The 21,195-nt window shown below is 47.2% G+C and overlaps 1 protein-coding gene across 2 annotated transcripts in view; it reads left to right on the top strand.

Annotated features, from left to right (window-relative positions):
• The window catches only part of TRERF1 (transcriptional regulating factor 1), a 521,224-nt gene that overhangs the window by 177,303 nt on the left and 322,726 nt on the right, over positions 1-21,195 (top strand). The gene's annotated exons all lie outside the window — the stretch shown is intronic.

Below are 21,195 nucleotides of genomic sequence, written 5' to 3' on the forward strand. Positions count from 1 at the left end.
TAATGTGACTTTGTATGTGTGAACATATATATATATATATATATATATATATATATATATATATATATATATATATATATATATATATATATATATATATATATATATACATGATGTTGTGTGCAAAATATGGACACCCAGAGTTGCTGACCGAACACTTTTAAACGAGGGATGTAATAAGCATTAAGAAATGTGCTTAGTCCTTCTTTATGGCAGACACGCTGGTGAAAATGGCAGCAAAATGGCCACATTCGACTTAAACAAGACGTCAGCGATTCTTTCATTTAGTTGCTTCCCGTGAAATGGATCCAAAAAAGAAGAAGTCCGTGGGTGGTGCGCGCGCGCCACAGCGAGACATGTGGTTTCAATTATCGCGCCTGTGTCTGAGGACAATAATTGAAACCACATGGCGGCGGTGCCCGTAATAGATACCAATAGGCCATGTGCGGAGCAATGCGCCCGTCTTAGGCCAATTGCGTGCTGTCTTTGATAAAAAGACACACGTAAAGGCCAATAGCGTGGGCCAAAAGGAAAAGCACACGCACGAGCGTGTGCGATTTCTAGGTCCGTTTTCAAACCCCCAACATGAGGTCTATCGCTGCATGAGCAGTGCTGCGCACTGCAACGCTAGGTGTGAGACCTAAAAAGTAGTATTTATACATGAACACAAAGTGAAATACGGTACACAACAAATAATACACAGAGTCTTCATAAGGCCAGCACTTTAGCATTGTCTGGGTAAGTCATATGGTTATTCCCCATTCATGCGAGGAAGCATTCAGATTAGGACCCTCTAGTAGTTACAAGTCTTAAACATTCCACGATGGCTTCTTAAAAGTCAAAGTATCTCAGAGTCTTAGTCCCCTAGAGGCACCACTTTGCTTGTGCTGCTTAACTCTTGATAAGGGCAGTAGCCCATTACCACTACCAAGGTAACACTGTGTGCACCCCTTACAGTCTAGCAAGACCACAGTCTGTGAGACAGGCCTGGGTCATGGCACACACCATTGATCCACATTCGCTCATGTCGAAAAATCTATACCAAGGATCCTGATATCGTTGCAGCAGGGTCACTCAAGGCAGGAATTCACAGCCATCACCATGCAGGGGACTTTTCCATCCCAACATAACAGACAGTAAGGGTTTTTTAAGGGTTATGGGGAAGGGTTTTTCTTTTGCCAATATCTTTGGCTCCGTTTGACGAATCTTCGCAAAATTTAATAAAAACTAATGCACAGCTCAGGTCAGCTTCTGTCTTGAAAGTTTCTGAGTGATTCGTCAAGCTGGGGCAGAGAAAACAAGGGGGTCCCAAAACGCGTTTCTCCATGTTAATTTCCATAGGAAACTTTAGACAAAGCTACAGCCCGAACTGCTGAATGGAATTACACTAAATTTGGCAAAAAGGTAGCTCTTCGTTCAGAAAGTGTTCCTTTTGTTAAATGGTGTAAATCCGTTCAGTAGTTCCTGAAATATTCATATTGAAAAAATGTATATATCTGGTGACCGCGGTGGATCCGCGGACCCTCACGAGCACGAGTTTGACTCTGATTGGCTGCCAAAACTCCAAACCAGAAAGTTTTGCCAGCCATCTTGTGACTCAGTAGAACTGATTCAGAAAAGGGGGTGGTGATGAACAGAGTGTCTGAATTAAGCAGACCACTCTTACCCAGTCCAAAGATCAGGGCTTGATCCATCACCGTTATTTAGCTCACTGCCCCATCCCAGCTCAGAACCTGGCTATATGCAAATTAGTCTGTCCCTGGCCCAGTGCATCATGGGAACAGGGCAGACCAAACTACCAAGCCAATTCTTCACCAGAAAGGAGACAAGCTTCCGGGGACCGGTTTCTGCCATTTCAGGCGTCGTCGGCCCGGCTTGCTTGAATCCTGATGGAGCAGTGAGCAAGGGACTCATGTCTGAGTATACCCTTCCACGCTTATGGTGGACAAAATGATTCAGAAAAGGGGGTGGTGATGAACAGAGTGTCTGAATTAAGCAGACCACTCTTACCCAGTCCAAAGATCAGGGCTTGATCCATCACCGTTATTTAGCTCACTGCCCCATCCCAGCTCAGAACCTGGCTATATGCAAATTAGTCTGTCCCTGGACTGGGTAAGAGTGGTCTGCTTAATTCAGGTACTCTGTTCATCACCACCCCCTTTTCTGAATAATTTTTGTCCGCCATAAGCGTGGAAGGGTATACTCAGATGTGAGTCCCTTGCTCATTGCACCATCAGGATTCAAGCAAGCCGGGCCGACGACGCCTGAAATGGCAGAAACCGGTCCCCGGAAGCTTGTTTCCTTCCCAGTATAAGAATTGGCTTGGTAGTTTGGTTTGCCCTGTTCCCATCATGCACTGGGACAGGAACAGACTAATTTGCATATAGCCAAGTTCTGAGCTGGGATGGTGCAGTGAGCTAAAAAACGGTGATGGATCAAGCCCTGATCTTTGGACTGGGTAAGAGTGATCTGCTTAATTCAGGCACTCTGTTCATCACCACCCCCTTTTCTGAATCATTTTTGTCCACCATAAGCGTGGAAGGGTATACTCAGATGTGAGTCCCTTGCTCATTGCACCATCAGGATTCAAGCAAGCCGGGCCGACGACGCCTGAAATGGCAGAAACCGGTCCCCGGAAGCTTGTTTCCTTCCCAGTATAAGAATTGGCTTGGTAGTTTGGTTTGCCCTGTTCCCATCATGCACTGGGACAGGAACAGACTAATTTGCATATAGCCAAGTTCTGAGCTGGGATGGTGCAGTGAGCTAAAAAACGGTGATGGATCAAGCCCTGATCTTTGGACTGGGTAAGAGTGGTCTGCTTAATTCAGGCACTCTGTTCATCACCACCCCCTTTTCTGAATCATTTTTGTCCACCATAAGCGTGGAAGGGTATAGTCAGATGTGAGTCCCTTGCTCATTGCACCATCAGGATTCAAGCAAGCCGGGCCGACGACGCCTGAAATGGCAGAAACCGGTCCCCGGAAACTTGTTTCCTTCCCAGTATAAGAATTGGCTTGGTAGTTTGGTTTGCCCTGTTCCCATCATGCACTGGGACAGGAACAGACTAATTTGCATATAGCCAAGTTCTGAGCTGGGATGGTGCAGTGAGCTAAAAAACGGTGATGGATCAAGCCCTGATCTTTGGACTGGGTAAGAGTGATCTGCTTAATTCAGGCACTCTGTTCATCACCACCCCCTTTTCTGAATCATTTTTGTCCACCATAAGCGTGATGATAATGTATTTTAATGTGTATTTTGATTCTATATCCTAATTGTCCCAACTGTATGCTCCTTGCAGACATTGAAGATTTATTGCTTGTTTTTCGATGTATGAACAAACAAACTTCACAATAAAAAGAAAGTAAAAAAAAAAAAAATAATCATTCAAATGTACACGACACATCAAATACTGAGGGCAAATTCGCCCTTGGTTGGCGATTTATTATTAGGACCTTCTATGGAGCCTGTCCTAGGAGCTGCTCACTCGCTGCAGCAATTTCCCCCAATGTTATTGGAAACCTCCCTAGCTAGCATCAAAAGCCTGAAGTAGGGCTCTCTTCCGACCCTTGTTCAGTAAAACTGCTAGTTTCTATTGCACAGACAATCAATCGGTGATTAATAAAATTTGCCTTACTTCATTAGAATCTGGACACATGCCTTCTAGATGGAGGTACGCTAAACTTCTGCCACTGCTTTAAAAACCGTCCGCTGACCCAAACATTCCTTAAAGTTACAGGCCCATTTCCCTTCTCCCTGCCTTCTCTAAAGTGTTGGAGAAATGTGTTAACTCAGTGATTACTGACTATGTGAAAACCAACCTAACTATAGCACAGAGTCTGCCTTATTAGAAGTCTCTGTGCACATTAGGGAGAGCTTGGATGGGGAAGGGAAAGCCATTCTGATCCTGTTAGACTTGTCAGTGGCCTTCGATACCGTGCCCCATGACAAACTATTGGACAGGATCCAGGCTCTCGGTATCGGAGGCTTGGTTTTAAAGTGGCTTGCCTCCTATCTGGAGGACAGGGTCCAGGAGATTTGGATTCCTCCTTTTGCTGCTGGAATCTCGAGAATCGATGTGGGGGTCCCTCAGGGCTCCATTTTGAGCCCCACATTATTCAATCTTTACATGTCTACTTTAGCTGTCTTAGCGGAGACATTCAGAGCAAAAATTATTTCATACGCTGACGATACTCGGCTCCTTTTCTCCTGTGACTAAGGGAAGAGTTTTGAGGGATCCAAGATTAAAATTTGCCTCTCAAAAGTGTTTGCATGGTTAAGATCGAACCAGCTTAAATGCAATCTGGAAACGTCCGAAATGATCTTCTTTGGCACCCAACTGCCAGTCGATTGGAGGCTCTGGTGGCCAGAAGATATGTCTCCACCTCTGGCAGCAAAACAAAAGGTAAAGAACTGGGCGTTTTGATAGATGACCGCTTATCTATGAAAGCCCAAGTCCAATCTGTGGCGGGAACGTGCGTTGGCATCCTCAGGATGCTGAGCAAGTTCCTTCCACTTCTGACCTTAAATCACAGGAGCACTGATCACTTCATGAGCGGACTATATGAACATACTCTACCTCGGTATTCCAGAATATCTTCTCAAGCGTCTGCAGGTGGCACAAAATGCCGCCGCTAGAGCCTTTCTCAGGCTTAAAGCTAGGAGTCGTATGTCCCTCCATCTCAGAGTGCTTCATTGGCTCCTGATAAAGAATAGAATCATATTTAAAGCTATGCTGCTATTCTTTAAAGCTTTGCATAGAGTGGGGTTTAAGTACCTCTGCAGAAGGATCGCACACTACGTTCCTTCCAGAACTTTGAGATCTTCCTCGATGAACCTAGCCACGGTCCCTAGAATTTCTCATGAGAGCAGTGACAGATTTAGCTACTTTCAGGAAACGTCTCAAATTTCTGCTCTTTAACCAATAATTGTGAGGATTCGGTCCTCTCTCTCTGATGTCCCCGTTTTCCTTTCTTCTCCTTGCAAGTGCAGCTGGTAGGGGGGTCTGTTCCAGGGGCCTCTGATGCGACGGGACACTCTTTTGAGTAGCTGTGCGCTATAGAAATGCCTTTATTCATTCATTCAAGTAAGATAAATCTAGCAAACACCTATGTTGCTGCGCATCAATAAAGAGGTGTGCATAGGAAATGAAGGAGGTGGCATGTTATTTATGTAATACAGAAATACAATAGACAGTTTAGCTAATGAATGGTGTCTAGAAAAGACTCAAGCTAAGGCTCTTGAATGTTACAAAGACTGGAACATCCTGAGCATTGCTTCCTCGAGAGGAAGGCACAATAATGCAATTTATCAATACAGTAAAATAACACCAAGAAAAAGGCTTTAGTTTTTCTGATTTTCGGAATGGAAATCAAACAATGAAACACATATATATGATGAATGCTTGGTCACATAAAATAAAAATGCCTATGTGTAATCATGTCAGTGCAAACTGGTTAAGTTCAAGTCAGGTTAACTTAAACACATCCAAATTAAGCATTATTTTCTTATTATTAAAAATGCTTCTACATATACCTGTATGTCAGTCTCTCAGACGAGGATAGGGCTAGCGGTTTCAGGGGAAGGAGTGCGGAGGAAGTGTCCAGGCCTGCTAAGCCCAATGCCGGATCTCTTACAACTCAGGTCTCTTGAGTCTTGCTGCCCTAGTATCCTGCTACTCACACAGACATTTACTTCACACTACATCCTCTTCGTCTAAGTGAAGGGAGGATTCCCTCCTTACCATCACACTAATGGCTCTGTCTGGCAGCTTTGGCACAACCGTCTCCACACCCTGCAGTAACCCCTCGAGGCCTCATGTGGACTCTACTATCAGCACATTATAACACCCATTGTTCACTATCTTGTTACTCCTCTTCCTTGTGTTATCAAGTGGAGGATTTGCAATTCAACTGTGACTTCACTTCTCAAAATGTGCCGGTACATGCAGTGTGGGTTCACACAAAGTTCAAGTTGCGGCACAAAGAGCAGTGTGTTGGATAAGTCGGCAGAATACGAGTGACATGGAGACCACAAACTTCCGTTCTTCCTAAAGAGATATTTTTAACCTCTCTACCTCTTTAGCTAAGTGTTACTTGATTTGTAGTTGTTCATTAATAGATGTAGTAGCGAATAATATGTTAAGAAAAATATGACGATAAAGCCTCCCTGCCATGTGCCGTGTGAGTTTGTTGTGCACCAGCATCCTTAAGAGGTGGTAATTGTACCTTTTAACCTCAAAAAGGGGAATTTGCCATCACAATTCCTAAACCTTGATTTACAGCAACGGAGTTGTCCGAAATTCATCACCTCAAATTCCTATGACTGCTTTGGAGAATCCACCTAGTTTGCTAAAATTTTTGTTGGCGTAAATTTTGTAAAGGGGAAGATAAATGGGCGTTTATAGGAAAGCTGCCACTTGGGGCATTGGAAAAACCTTCAGACTGTTCATAGTGGGGACAATTTGCAAGAGTGCGAGTACTCTGGGAAATCTATGACCAGTGTAGATTACTGAAGCAAAGTACCTGAGATTTTGTGACTCTCTGTATAACCCCGCCCTGGACCAACTCCCAAACTGCCATACATGTCATACTTTAACTTGGTATACATTCCAATAAAGTTTGCCAAACACATGTTGGGTCTTGTGGTAAATGTTGGCTGCAGTTTATTTCACATAACATGCATGAAATACCTTTGAATTACAGTACTGTGGTCATAATCCCCTATGACCAGGCCATAAATCAAACGTTACAGGACGTCATAAATCATTTTGACAGGCTCATAAATCATAAAACATGACAGTTCACAAATCAGTCGATTGAGCGGTCATAAATCATTTAGACAGGGCTCTTAAATCATGTGACATGTCATAACTCACAACGGATGACATAAATAATTTCTGATATATCACAGTCACATTCTGGTATCTGCTTGCCATACTTGACTTAGATTGTTCAGGCCATCATACATGTCATTTTATGGGCTCATAAAGTTCACTGTTGGTTCTCACGTCGATTGCGTGTGTGGGAGTAGCCTCTCCCTGAAGTTAGGCCCCAACTCGCTACCTTGTTTGTCCGGTTTGTGCTGTGCAATCCGGCAGTACTGGGCTGCTGGTGCTGTCTCCGCTTGCTCCCCCATTCCGGCCTACTCACCCTGCTGTAAGCCTGGTTGGATTGGTATTAAAAATCAGCCCGGGTATGCTAAAAAAACAAGCATTGGAAATGCAATAGGTCTCGCATTAGGAAAGTTTGAGCAATTGGTATTGTAAATGACACATTTTTTATTTATGTGTTGGTTTTGAAAATAGCAAAAGTAATAGCTTTGTCAGTTACAATGTCAATAGTTTTAACTTTCGCAAATGTGACACCTATAGCATTTGTAATGCAATGTGTGTTGTATTTACGTGACTTAGATGTATTGATATTGCAAATAACAATGGCTTTTAATTTTGTAAATAATTAATACTTAAATAAAATGTATTGTAATTTATAATGGAAATAGCTTAAACAATTGTAAATAACTTTTGTGAAGATTATGTTCAGTGTATTTTATTGTGACGAAAATCCAAGAACATTGCATTTGCACCTACACACACACACAGCCACACACACACACACACACACACACACATAGATGTGGTGGTGGTGGATCTGGGGGATATGGTGGTGGTGGATGTGGTGGTGGTGATGGTGGTGGATGTGGGGGTGGATGTGGGGGTGGATGTGGATGTGGTGGTGGATGTGGTGGTGGATGTGGTGGTGGAGGTGGTGGTGGAGGTGGTGGTGGATGTGGTGGATGTGGGTGTGGTGGATGTGGTGGTGGATGTGGTGGTGGATGTGGTGGTGGTGGGTGTGGTGGATGTGGTGGTGGATGTGGCGGTGGATGTGGCGGTGGATGTCAGGATGGATGTGGAGGTGATGGTGGATGTGGTGGTGGATGTGGTGGTGGATGTGGTGGTGGATGCGGTGGTGGATGCGGTGGTGGATGCGGTGGATGTGGTGGTGGTGGATGCGGTGGATGTGGTGGTGGATGCGGTGGTGGTGGTGGTGGATGCGGTGGTGGTGGTGGTGGATGGGGTGGTGGATGTGGCGGTGGATGTCATGGTGGATGTGGAGGTGATGGTGGATGTGGTGGTGATGGTGGATGTGGTGGTGATGGTGGATGTGGTGGTGGATGTGGTGGTGGATGCGGAGGTGGATGCGGTGGATGCGGTGGTGGTGGATGTGGTGGTGGATGTGGTGGTGATGGTGGATGTGGTGGTGGATGTGGTGGTGGATGTGGCATGACATTTTTATTATATACAGAGGGGTACTTATTTTGTACCAATCACTGACCGATGTTAATGTAAGGGTTGTAGATGGTGGGTTGCGCATGCCTTGTTTTCATTTCCATTATAATGACAATAATCCTATCTTTGACCCTGTGCTCAATCAACGTGGACTGTATTATAATGAATACGAGGGGCTTAGATAAAGAATTAGGAGAGGCGAGGAGGAAGGGAAACTGGGGTAAGGAACAAGCGACGGAGGAGAACAAGACGGAGGGCATTGCTGGGGGGAGGAGAAATGCGACACGGCGGGCAGTGGAGGGGGCGGAGCGGGGAGAGCGGCGATGAGGGTGTGAAGGTCTCATGTGAGGGGGCGTGGTATCTTAAGTCGTGTTGCTTTGGGAGGCAAGATTAAAAATGTGTAAGCACATCTCTTTCGTAGGGAGTTAAACAAAGTTAAAACAACTGGCTCCAAAGGTTTTGCTTAAGTATGTGTGAAGTAATTAGCTGTCTGCCTCTGCTTTCTTCCATTGCACTGGCATCTAGGTGTTAGGCTCAGATGGCTTGAACAAAAGACGGGCTGATGGTCTTTTAAATCAGGCCTTTGTTTCTGCCCAGCTGGATGTTAAAATAAAGCCCCCTCCCTTCCACGCAGGTTAATACAGACAAATGCCGGCACTGCTGAATGATGTCCCAGCGTCCGAAAACGACACCAGAAGAAATTCAGCATGTTTTACTGAGCCAGAAATATCCGCCACATAACCCTTCTCTCCAACACTGTTTGGAATCGATCGGCTGATTTGTAAAATTACAAGTGGTCAGAGGGATAAATCTGACGGCAAAGAAGAAAAGGAACGCGAGGCTTAAGGAGATTAATGTAGGGATGGATTTGACAGAGAAAAACAGATATTTGAGATTATAACATTTCAAAGCAATGTGTCACCCGGAGATGGGGACATTAGATCCACAGAGTAGGAGAGAAAAGAAATGGTTTACTTTTTTGCTTTGGGTTATTTTACATTTGGGAATTTCGAGCATCATTTGCTTAATGTAAAATCGATTTTTAAAGTGGGGTCCGCAGCACATACTCATGGGGTCCTTGAAAATTAAACAATATAAACTTGCTGATAAAATAAAAATGCACATAAATAGCCACATTGAAGGAAAAAAAACCTCTATAAATGAAAATAAATGTGAAATTGCAGACAAAGAAATGAAGCTTGTAACTTGGCATGCTTGAGACGCAGCCGTGAAACTGAAAGTACGGCCGACCGGCCGTGAATAATTAGGGGGTGAGAAATGCGCTGGGAGGGCTGCCTTTGATGTGGTAATGCGAGGCAGGCGGCTGGTGGCATTGTGCATGCGCTTTTTAGGGCTTGCGCTTGCGCAATGACCTAAAAAGCACATGCACTGCATGGGATCGCCAGTGTAATCGCCAGTTAGGTAAACTCTCGATAAGCTCCTATATATCTCGCTCCCGCTCAATGTGCATGCGCATTGAGATAGGTCGCTCGACCTAAAAAGTGGCCCATGTTTGCATATTGCCTTTTCGCAAAACACTGCTTCGGCGAAATGTATTTTAAAAAAAGGGGGGTGTCAAAAACTACAGGGATTAGTTTACATTGGTGAAACACACCTGAAAACAAGTGAGGCCACTTCTTCTCAGGCCCCCTGCCCCTTCTCAATATACATACATTAATTGGCTGGCCCAGAGAGAGAAAGGGAGTGACACCTCTGCCCGGTGATAAAAGAGAGGTAATGGACGCCCATCTGCCCCCAGAAAGGCCACTCGGGCATCCACTGGACCGCTGGTGGTATCCGAACAATGCAAAAACCACCCAAATTGACCCCCAGACTGCTAAAAAAACAAGCATTTACACTGCAACGGTTTCGCCTTTGGAAAAGTTTGAGCTATTGGCATTGTGAATGACAAACTTTTTATTTATGTGTTGGGTTTGAAAACAGATAAATAAATGGCATTGTCATTTACAATGGCAATAGCTTAATCTCTCGCAAATGCGATTTGTATTGCAACTATTTCAGTTATCATTTTGCACTACGATGAAAACTGGCTTGTGCATTTACTCCTGCAGAAGAGTATCAAGAGGAGAGTCAGCAGGCGTCCCTGTAGGCGGTAGTGTATTCAAGACTGTGCAATACAATACATGCTCCCTTCCCAACTCACTTGGTCTCGAACGCCCAGTCATACACTGCACCACCATACATTGCGACACAAATCTGGACATACATTAAAACGAAAAACCGCCTGTTTGTCTATAGTTGATTGTACTCGGTGGCCTTGAGAGAGGAGGCAGAACTGTGGTGAAACTGCTGGGTTTGAGTGTACGAGGGAGGAGAGGAGTCGTATTTGTGACAGAACTTCTGGGTGTGGGCGAAGGAGCTGGGAAGACCTGGCACAAGAGTGGAGGAACGGCAGGGCGCACTGGGGCAGTACGCGATGCCGGTCGAGACGCCTTGGTAAGAAGCACGGTTGCATCACTCTGCACGTGGGTGGCCGGCATGCAGGGCTGTACCCCTATGTCGGAAGCAGAGTTGTATCATCCAGCGCTTGTATTGCCTACCTGTGCTCTGCTGAGATGCAGGGCCGCACCCCCCAGGTTGCTTAGGTTGGATGCAGGGTTGCATCATCCACCGCATGGCTAGGAGACACGGTTGTGAAGGCAGGGGTGCAAGGAGGCGCCGCCCAGCGCATGTCAGAGGCAGGCTCAGCACATCTACAAGTGGCACAAGCCATTCTTATAGCTATGGGGGGCCTAGAATAGTCTGAATTGTCACACTTGGAGTGTGAAGTGTGACAATAGTAGTTGTGTTGGTACTGTTATTGGCCGCGCTGATAGCAGCAATGGGTGGCACAAGCAGCAGTGGCCTCCTGACGAGAGCACTGGCTCTTATTGTTTTACAAATTAAGCACTAGACCAACCTCATACTCGGGCAACAACTAGCATGGCGGCACAGGCTAACACACCCGCACCTCTCAGCTCTCGACACCCCCCTCGTGCACTTCGTGCACACACCCACGCAGATGGGAGATGTTATGTTACGAGGCGCACAGCTGCACCAGCTACGGGGCATCTCTGGACTAAAATGCAACTGTCATAGGCAGACCAGGCGAGACAAGAAAGATCAGTTATGCAAGAAAAAGATGGGTTTTGATGGCTCTGCGGAAAAGTGAATGATTTTGGATGCTTCTAATATTGGGGGGGGGGGGCTGCACCAGCACAGGGAGTGTGCCTGGCCACCCGCCCATCCATAGGTTCTATCTGTATGGAAAGCGCGTGTTCATCCTGAAGTGGTATAACAATGCTGCTGACGAGTGGGGTGACGCAAAATCATGCCCCGCGCAAAATGTGTCTCTTCCATGTCTCACAGATGTTCATTGGCCTTTGGCTGAATGCGGCCCCCTGAAGGGTTGGGGGGCCAACAGAAGAGTTGGGGCCCCCCTCCGACCCCCACACAGCGGCCTGCGTTACGCCCCTGATGCTGACAGGTGTTTATTGAACTCCTGCTCAATTAATTTACTTTGGAAGGATGCAAGGTTGAGTGGACCCGTCTGTCGTCTTGATTCACTGTTCACTACAGGCCCCTGCATCAAATTGATGACTAGCTTACCTGAGTGTCCAAATCCCAGCCATACCCTGTAACCGAGTGGCACCGCATCAGTGAGGCACCCCTAAAGCCTGCCAGAGCCCCAACCTCACGCACACCTCGAGCAGCCTAGACGCGTAGTATGATGCAAACACCCCCCCCCCCCCCCCCACCCCCGTCGCAGTCCAGTCCAGGGTGGGCCATCACGGACTCTAATGGGCACACTCGTAGTAGCAATATCGACGCCATGACACTACGACGGCTGGACCTCTGACCTCTGTGAGGGCACTTGGTACGCTACGCTCAGCTCGTCCATACTCCGCCCTATACGTGAAGTGTGGAGTGTGAAATTACCTGGGAACTCAAACCTAAAATTAATATTTCATGAAATCGGAGGCTTCCCCTGTATGCGCGGAAGGACTGACTATGCCTTGTGCGAATCCCGGAACCTGCTGGCGCCGACACCCTGGTGGGCATAGCCTTGAGTTAGCTGGCAGGCCAGACATTAACCCACCTCTGGAATTAAACGGCCCTGTTGCAGACCCGTGGAGTTTCAAGTATCTGTTGTGCATCACCTCATAACAAACACAGCATAATTGTACACGGACGGAGAGAACTTTTTTTTTCTTTTTTCAAGAGGAGTGCCCCTCTAAAAGAAAGGCCCCGGTCTCTCCTGCTTTCTTTTACAAGGACGCACTTGGTTGTTGTGAGGCCCAGGTTGAAAAGAGAAATCGCGTTGTCAGGTCAGTCTATTGCAGACCTAGGTCTCGGCTTCTACACTTGTCCTATCCGCGTGATCCTCGGCAAATCATGAAATCTCTGCTGTTCCTCCATTCAACTCCGTGCATCAAATGTGGCGTGCCCACAGTTTGTTAGGGTTACAGATGAACGTTCCTGTTAGCAAACTCCTCTCTATATGAAGTTGTAGGCGTATACGCTCAGTGAGAAAAACTACAAGGCCCAGAATTCAAAGTGCAGTTTGCTGAAAAACCCGGACAGTTCGGAGGTGTTAGAATTGAAGAGGGGCTACCTGCATGTGAATGCACATGTGTGGTCAAGGGGGGGGTGGGGGGTCTCCTCAGCACATTGTACAGTGCAAGCAGTCAAGGGTGGAGCAGCAAGGATTGCCGTCAGCATTGAGAGGTGCAGAGGACATACAGGCACGCCAGCAGCATGGAAGGGTCTTAAGGTAGGGCGAGGAGTGGTACTTTCGCTGCCTGGAGAGACTCATAAAGCGGCAGTCACACGAGGAGAGTTGCACAAGACAAACGAGTCACAGGACACACTAAAAACAGATGTCACTTATTTGAATGGATGAATGAAGTAATGCTGGAGAGAAAGGCGAGACCTCTCCAGCCAAATCACGTATGCATCTGTTATAATCAGAAGCAAATATATTCCAGATATATTTTCAGTTGACAAGTTAGATAGATACATTAATGTGTGGGTATATAGCGCAGATGGTGGGTACCAGAACGCCTCTAGGCGCATTGTGTGTTCGGTTCACGCTCTGCACGGTTCAGGGGGGAGGGGGTGGCAGGGGAGAGGGGGTTCTTATGAGGCAGAGTTTGGGGGGAAATAACGTGGCAGTGATTCTTCCTGAGGGAGGTGGACACCTAAGCATTAATAGGGCAGAGGTGTAAGGTAGAATGAGCCAGAGGTGAGAGGGAGATTGAGGAAGAGGCGAGATTGAGGCAGAAAAGAGTGGAAGAAAAATGAGGCAGAGTGAGGTAGAGGTATGAGGCACTTATGCGATATGTGATTGAGGTAGAAGGAAGTGAATCTACACACAAGAGAAAGGAGGCAGCAGCATACACTTCGGTGATGTGAGAGGTAGAAAGGGATGAGGCAAAGGTACGATGGGGGTGAGGAAAAGAAGAAGCGGCAAAGGTGAGAGGCTGAGAGAGACAGAGGGTCGTGTGAGGCAGAAATGAGTGGGGACAATGTAAAGACATCGCCTCCTCCCCTGAGGCGTATCTGTCAATAGTGCGGCAGGTGCAGTGGTGCCAGGGGCAAGGATGTGAGGGGCCACTCGACCCCAATTAATAAGATTATAAGATTGATAACTGTTTTGACTACCAAACCAGAAAATAGGGGGGGGGCGCAGATTCCTGAGATTCAGTTAGTGCTCTAGGGGCTTTGCATGGACACTTGAGTAGGGTGATGGCGTAGCACAAAATGATGCCCAACCCCCTGCACAATGTGATGCGGGGCTCCTGAGTCTCCCGCGTGTTCCGTGGCCTGGTGCTAATAGAGGGCCCCAGAAGTATTCGCCTCTGAAGACGGTGGCGGAACAATAGTCCCCGCGGTGCAGGGGGGGTGGGAAAACTCCAGGCGGCGGGGGGGTCGGCACTGTTCATGGGCATACCTTGAGCTCCTGACTGAGCCTTGAGCGGGGGGGGGGGCGCCTTCCATGCAATTTACAGGGGGGGGGGCACCCTCGAGTTTTATGACGCCACTGGCCTGAAGGGGTGGGGTGAGGGCTGCGTCACGCCCCTGGACTCGGGCGGCTCGCCAGCTCGTGGCCCTCAGGCCCCTGTGCAATCACAGGCCCCCACCCCACCTGTTTCCCGCAGCCCTGTCCCCCTAACGGACGCGCCCGGGGCGAGCGCTCTGCAGAGCAGGCTCCTGCGAGCGTCACCTGCACACCTGAGCCCGAGCACTGCCAGGTGCGGGGGGAGGGGAGCTCCAACGTGCACTCGGTCGTGGTGCCGGCCCTCTCCACACCGCAGGGCGGGCGTGTGTGCGCTATACCCTGATAACTACTCGCTGCCACAGGGACACCCTATGAATAACTGTTGCATAGAGAGGGGGTGAGAAAACAACGATAGCGCAATGAAGCTGCAGTCCACGCAGCGCTTCACAGAACCACGAACACACACATTTAAAACAAGAAGCACGGACAGCGGGGGGGGGAGGGGCGGGAACGGACAGCGGGAAGGGGGGCGGGAAGGCAAGGAAAAACAAGCACTCACCTGGACTTCCTCCGGCGGCGGTCGACCGCGGAATGGCCAAAACAAACCTGGACGACAAAAAAAAAATAAAGCCCGGCCGCATGACGTTGCGGAGGGAAGAAATCGCGGGAACGCCCACGAATCTGGTACGGCCATGACGGACAGATCTCTGTTCCAATGGCTAGCCTCCATTTATGGAGCTAGCCAATGAAACAGAGGGCGGATTCCCAAGCCACTCTACTGTTCTCATTAGGTTTTCACCTGCGTGAAAAGCTGCGCAGTGCGCAGCTTTCACTTAGGCGAAACCTAAAAAGCAGCCCACCACAGCTGGAACAACGGCCCCTCGGGCATGGCCCGAGTGCCCGCATTACCAATCCGACCCTGGCTCTAAGGCATCCCCAGATGAGTGGCCTTCCTCCTGCACATCACCCTGCCGGTGTGCCTTCTCAACCAACAAATGTACCTCTTCTTAGCCACCTTGCCTGCTATCCAGCACGTGACAATGTTGTGTTCGAGTGGGTCTCGAAAGTTGCTCTGCGTGCTGCCCCTCAGCTTCCAAAAGTAAACTGTGCTGGGGTGGCGGTGTGCTTATAACACCGCATTGTCCCCTTCTTGCATGTGGTGGCATCGCTCCTTTGGGAAGAACGAAACATCACCTGGCCACCTTATTGGCCAGGTATTTTTCGCACCACCTTTGACGCGCGCTCTTATCAGGGAAATGTGAGTGGGGAAGTCTTTCCCCTTTGTCGTTAGGTCCGCTGGAGGCCCCCTTTCGGAGTGGCCTCTACCAAAGAGGAAAATGTAGGGAAATTGTAAGCAAAAATAATATTTATATTTGTAGAATTTCTCTTCGGTCTGTCCTTAGAATTTTGGAAGCCTATGCATTATTTAGGTCGAAATCCAGTATGAGTAATTGTTCCCCTCTGTGAAGCTCTAAAAAAAAGAATCTTACTCAGTTTGTAGCTGGAAAGTGACAATGGATAGACGTCCTCCTTTTTTTGTCACCCGTATCTTTAGCGCTAGAGGGAGGAATAGCTGTTGTTCTTGGATATAGATGAGGCAGACGAGCAAACAGACCTCTTGTAGGGTGTAGCACCACCCCAGTGGTAGCCTGATGTGCGAGAGCAAGGGGATAGAAGGCAGGCAGCCCTGAATCAGTCCCATATTATATGCAATTTGATTCTGATTCACTTTATTAGCATTGGTGGAACATAATGAATTCGTCACATAAAGTGATTTAAGCATAACGAATGGTTTTAGGATTAGAATTGGAGTGCTCTGCTGCATGCTCCACCCAAGTCCATCCGCTGCAGCGTTGGAGTGTCTGCTGCTAATATGGCTGAAAAACCATGGGATTTCCAATAGCCCAAAGCATGTTCTTCATTCAGCAATTCTCTTTAATCTGTAAATTAGAAAAGTTCCCCAGAAAGGAGCGGGAACAAAGAACACAGGGAGGAGTCGATGTCAAACAGCTGCTTCGCGCATCTTCTATACCATTTATATTTGATGTGCATTAAATAAAAAATGCATGGCTTGTCAGTCACCGCATAATGCTTTCCCTTGAAAGAGGGCTCATCGATCTGTTTTAATTGAGCCATTAAAGTAAGAGCTTGATGTTTCATTTTTGTTCCTCCATCTTGACTAGAACCTTAAAAGTACAGAAGCAGAGCAATTTCTGTAATCGTTGGGTAAGGAAGAAGATGAACTTTTGAGAGTATCTGCAGAGGCAAGTTTCACATCAGCTCTCCAAAAGCGTCTCGGTAGTATTGTGTGCGCATTCGCATTTCTCTCCATGACAACCATAACTCACTTGGGACATATTTAAGACGACCCTCTGGGACATAAGCCATCTCTTACTGAATATTTAAAGGAGAGTATTTGTGAAAACCTTTCAGAATTGTGCAGAGAAACTTGTTCAACGACCTCTGTTAAAACATCATCTGTGCATGGAAGGGTCAGTGCGTTCTTCGTTAATATTTCTCAGGGGCTCACCTTTTGTCCACACAGCGTCCTCTTGGGGTTTGATTCTAGCTGTTTCCCCAGGTACGAGGCTTGTGCAAGAAAGGTCGATCGTTGTTGTGAAGCAGCGGGATCTCGCACAATGAAGGAGCTAAGTTGAAAAGCTGAAACATACAACTCCCAGTTTTCGTCAATAATTCGAATGTATATTTTCGTTGTTTTTTTCCTTTTTTCAAAACAGTTGTTTAACACACATAGGGCCAGATGTACAACCATGACAATTTGCGACTAGCAAATTGTCCTCGATTGCGAGTCGCAATTTGCGAGTCGCAAAATGCCATGTGCAACAGTGTCTGAGACACTGTTTGCGGTTCCCAAAGGGGTCACAAATTGCATGCCTTATCAATATTCATGAGGCACTCGCAATTTGCAACCTCATTGGGAATGACTGGCTCTCCCATGGATGGTGGACTGCTGGGGTCACCTCCATGTCTGGGACTGCTTTTATTTTTTAATGCCGCCCGTTTTCCTTAAAGGAAAACAGGCTGCATTTAATAAAAATAAAAAAAATTATGAAACATTTTGTTTCATTTTTTAAGGGCAGGTAGTGGTCCCTGGGACCACTGCCTGCCCCATAAAAATATTATCCCCTGCATGTGCAAAGAGGAAGGGGTTCCCTGGCGACCCCTTCCCATTTGCTAGTGCTTGAAGAGGGCGATAAATTGCGAGTGTTTTGCGACCACAATTGCAAAACATTCATACATGGGGTATAGAGTCGCTATTAGGAAGGGACGCCCTTGAAACGCCCCTTCCTAATAGCGAGTCGCAATTCCTATTTAGCGAGTCGCCAAAAAATTGCAGCTCGCTAAATGGGACTTGCTCAGGGCCCTGTTTGTTTTTGCATGCTCAAACGGGTCGCTAACCCCTTTTTCGCATGTAATTTAGGGTCGTACATCTGGCCCATACTGCTTGAACAGTTGTTCAGCTAGAAATGTTCAGCTGCAGCATGTAAACAAGCTCACTCTCCACTAAGTGGCAGACCTGGTTGGCAACATTGTACATCTGAGTTCTGCTTAGGTGAATAATGGCTAAGCCACAGAGGATCAGCCTGAAGCCAGTGCTGTGACAGGTGAACGCTGACTTACTACCTAGATTCAAAGTTGGACCCAAATATTCATGTAGGACAGTTTCTTTCACATGGCCAACAGCTCAATGGCAACAAGCTTCAGGGGAACACTCGCTCGTAGGTGTGTATTGGGATTCAGTCTGCATCTGGCAGTCTGGTGTACTTCTGGGCCCGTCAGGGAATGGGCAGGCACTCCATTGTATATAAGGTGAACTGTATTTAGCGTTGCCAGTGGCTGCAGTAATTCTACAGATGTTGTTCCTCCAGGCCACTGCCTGACCTGCTGGAACTGGTTTGATCCACATCCAGTGAGCACAGTGGGAACTTGCTACTACACTCAAATGATGCAAACTCAAACCTACACACGTGCTTGGCTTTACAGTGACTTCTTTAGAGAAGGCGGAATCAGGAGACCAAAGTGGGGGTAGAATGGTGGAGAACAGACAAGAGGAAGGACAGACTGCAGATTTGACTACCACTAAACCTTACAGACCACTCCACACTCTTAGGGTCTACATACATCAAGGCGACCTAAAATTGGTTTCCTTGGGTCATTCGAAGAGCCAAGTCTTGAGGTTTTTTCTGAATTGATCCAGTATCGAGCTTTGCCGGAGCCCGTTCCATGTCTGGGCTGCAAGGTAGGAGAAGTACCTTCACCTGTTCTGTTCCTGTAGAAGCGTGGGACGTTGGCTAGGGAGAGGTCGGCTGATCGTGGGTTTCTCTTGGGTGCGTGGAAGGAGAGACAGTTGCTTGAAAAAGACTAATACCTCTTCTTGCCACCTTTCATTTTAGGTCTGCCATTGAGACCGCTTTAGTTGTTTTGCCACCCTCATGACATATAAAAATAATTTAAAAAGACCCACATTTAACAAAACTATAAATTAAACATACACAGCTATAATAAAAGGTAAATATGAAATATGGTAATTTACTGCCCTCAAAGGTTTTCTGGTGACATCATAAACCTTGAGATTGAAGTATGCCACCTGAACCCACTATATTACGTAGGTTACTCATTTTTATGTAACATCATGATTCCTTAATTGATTTTATTTCTCTTTAGAAAGATGGGGAGCATAGAGCGTCACCTTCAGTTTCTTTTTTAGTATTCATTGTATGCCCCAAACTGCAGGTTTGGTGCATGCCAGGGTGTATCTCTCCCCCCAAAGCATATCTTAAAGGAATCTCCATGCTCCGTACACATACGTCATTGTGGACAGACCAGGACTATCTTTCGTCAGCCTGTGACTCTCCGAGGACACCTAAACAACGTTCTACCGCTGCTCACAAAATAAGAAAACAATGGCGTCACTGCGAGTGCTGTCGGCGCGTGTTCGGCGGAACTCCGCCCCCTGGGATCTTTACAGCGCGAGCCTCTGGGGAGGCCGCGTTGTCCTTTTCGTAAGTTAGCGATCAAGGACTCGTCTCGCAAAGATAAATCCAGCAATCAGTGACATATTTGGTGGGTACAAGGCTATTTTAGTTGACCCAGAAAGAAGAGTCTTCCTGTGTTACTTTCACTCTCAAGCATCGCTGCTGTTTGCAAACACATCCTGGTGGTTTGTTGTGGAGGGGACGGACCTTCGACATTCTCTGTCCTAATGTTGATGGACACTTTTGAGATTCGCGGAGATGAAGCACTGGAAATGTACAGCATTTAAGAGGAATGTGCTTCACAAACCGTAATAACCACCATGCTGTTATTGACATTTGTAGTATGAGGTTCTGTTCGTAGCAGGATGCCACCTTTAACAGCATACCAGGCATTGTCAGTTTCTGTGCTCCCCGGGAGGCCCTCGCGCCCTGTTGTAGAGACAGGTTTGCGTATATTAGTTGTTGAGCCATCATTTTCCTAAAACATATTGCAGTAAAAATAGAAATCAGTGGAAAAGCGCATACAGGGTCGTAATATGACAGCATAATATAGACTTTCGTTAGGGGAGAAATGTGCATGTCCCTTCAGTTTAGAGATTGCTCTATCTTTCAGGGACATTTTAGAAAACGGTGCACTGTACAGCAAGGCTGAGCTCCACGCAGTTACTTTCACCCTGACCCGTCACTGACTCTCAGCTGCCACCTCTTTCATTCTCACTTCTCGGCTCTTCAGTTTGTGCCCCTCTCTACCATCTATGTGCATACTTCACTTCCAAACATTTTGTGACAATTTTTCAAAATGAATAATTAGCGTGAAAATGATGTCACCATAAATGACATCATGTGATGCCTGCCCCTGTGATATAATCACCGGAATTTACATCGTTACTCAGGAGGGAGCCTAGTAAGTGGCTGTTACAGAGGCATTTCCTGGAACAGTTATCCTGCCTGGCCTATTCCATGGAGATAACAGTAAAGCATCAGATACAGCTTGGGAGGGGCACAGATGTTTCAGGGACTGTCAGTCTCACACTGTCACCTTTCACATGGACAGTAGTAGTCCCAGTGCCTCCCTCCACAGATGCAGGACACTCCCTTTCACAGATTCAGGACACTGTCCCTTTCACAGATGCAGGACACTGCCCCTTTCACAGATGCAGGACACTGCCCCTTTCATAGATGCAGGACACTGTCCCTTTCACAGATGCAGGACACTGCCCCTTTCACAGATGCAGGACACTGCCCCTTTCATAGATGCAGGACACTGCCCCTTTCACAGATGCAGGACACTGCCCCTTTCACAGATGCAGTACACTGCCCCTTTTACAGCTGCAGGACACTGCCCCTTTTACAGATGCAGGACACTGCCCCTTTCATAGATGCAGGACACTGCCCCTTTTACAGAGGCAGTACACTGCCCCTTTTACAGCTGCAGGACACTGCCCCTTTTACAGATGCAGGACGCTGCCCCTTTTACAGATGCAGGACACTGCCCCTTTTACAGATGAAGGACACTGCCCCTTTCACAGATGCAGGACACTGCCCCTTTCACAGATGTAGGACACTGTCCCTTTCACATATGCAGGACACTGCCCCTTTCACAGATGCAGTACACTGCCCCTTCCACAGATGCAGGACACTGCCCCTTTCACAGATGCAGGACACTGTCCCTTTTACAGATGCAGGACACTGCCCCTTTCACAGATGCAGGATACTGACCCTTTCACAGATGCAGGACACTGCCCCTTTCACAGATGCAGTACACTGCCCCTTTTACAGCTGCAGGACACTGCCCCTTTTACAGATGCAGGACACTGCCCCTTTCACAGATGTAGGACACTGTCCCTTTCACATATGCAGGACACTGCCCCTTTCACAGATGCAGTACACTGCCCCTTCCACAGATGCAGGAC

This window comes from Lissotriton helveticus, chromosome 6 (genome assembly GCF_964261635.1).
Source record: "Lissotriton helveticus chromosome 6, aLisHel1.1, whole genome shotgun sequence".
Classification (NCBI taxonomy): domain Eukaryota; kingdom Metazoa; phylum Chordata; class Amphibia; order Caudata; family Salamandridae; genus Lissotriton; species Lissotriton helveticus.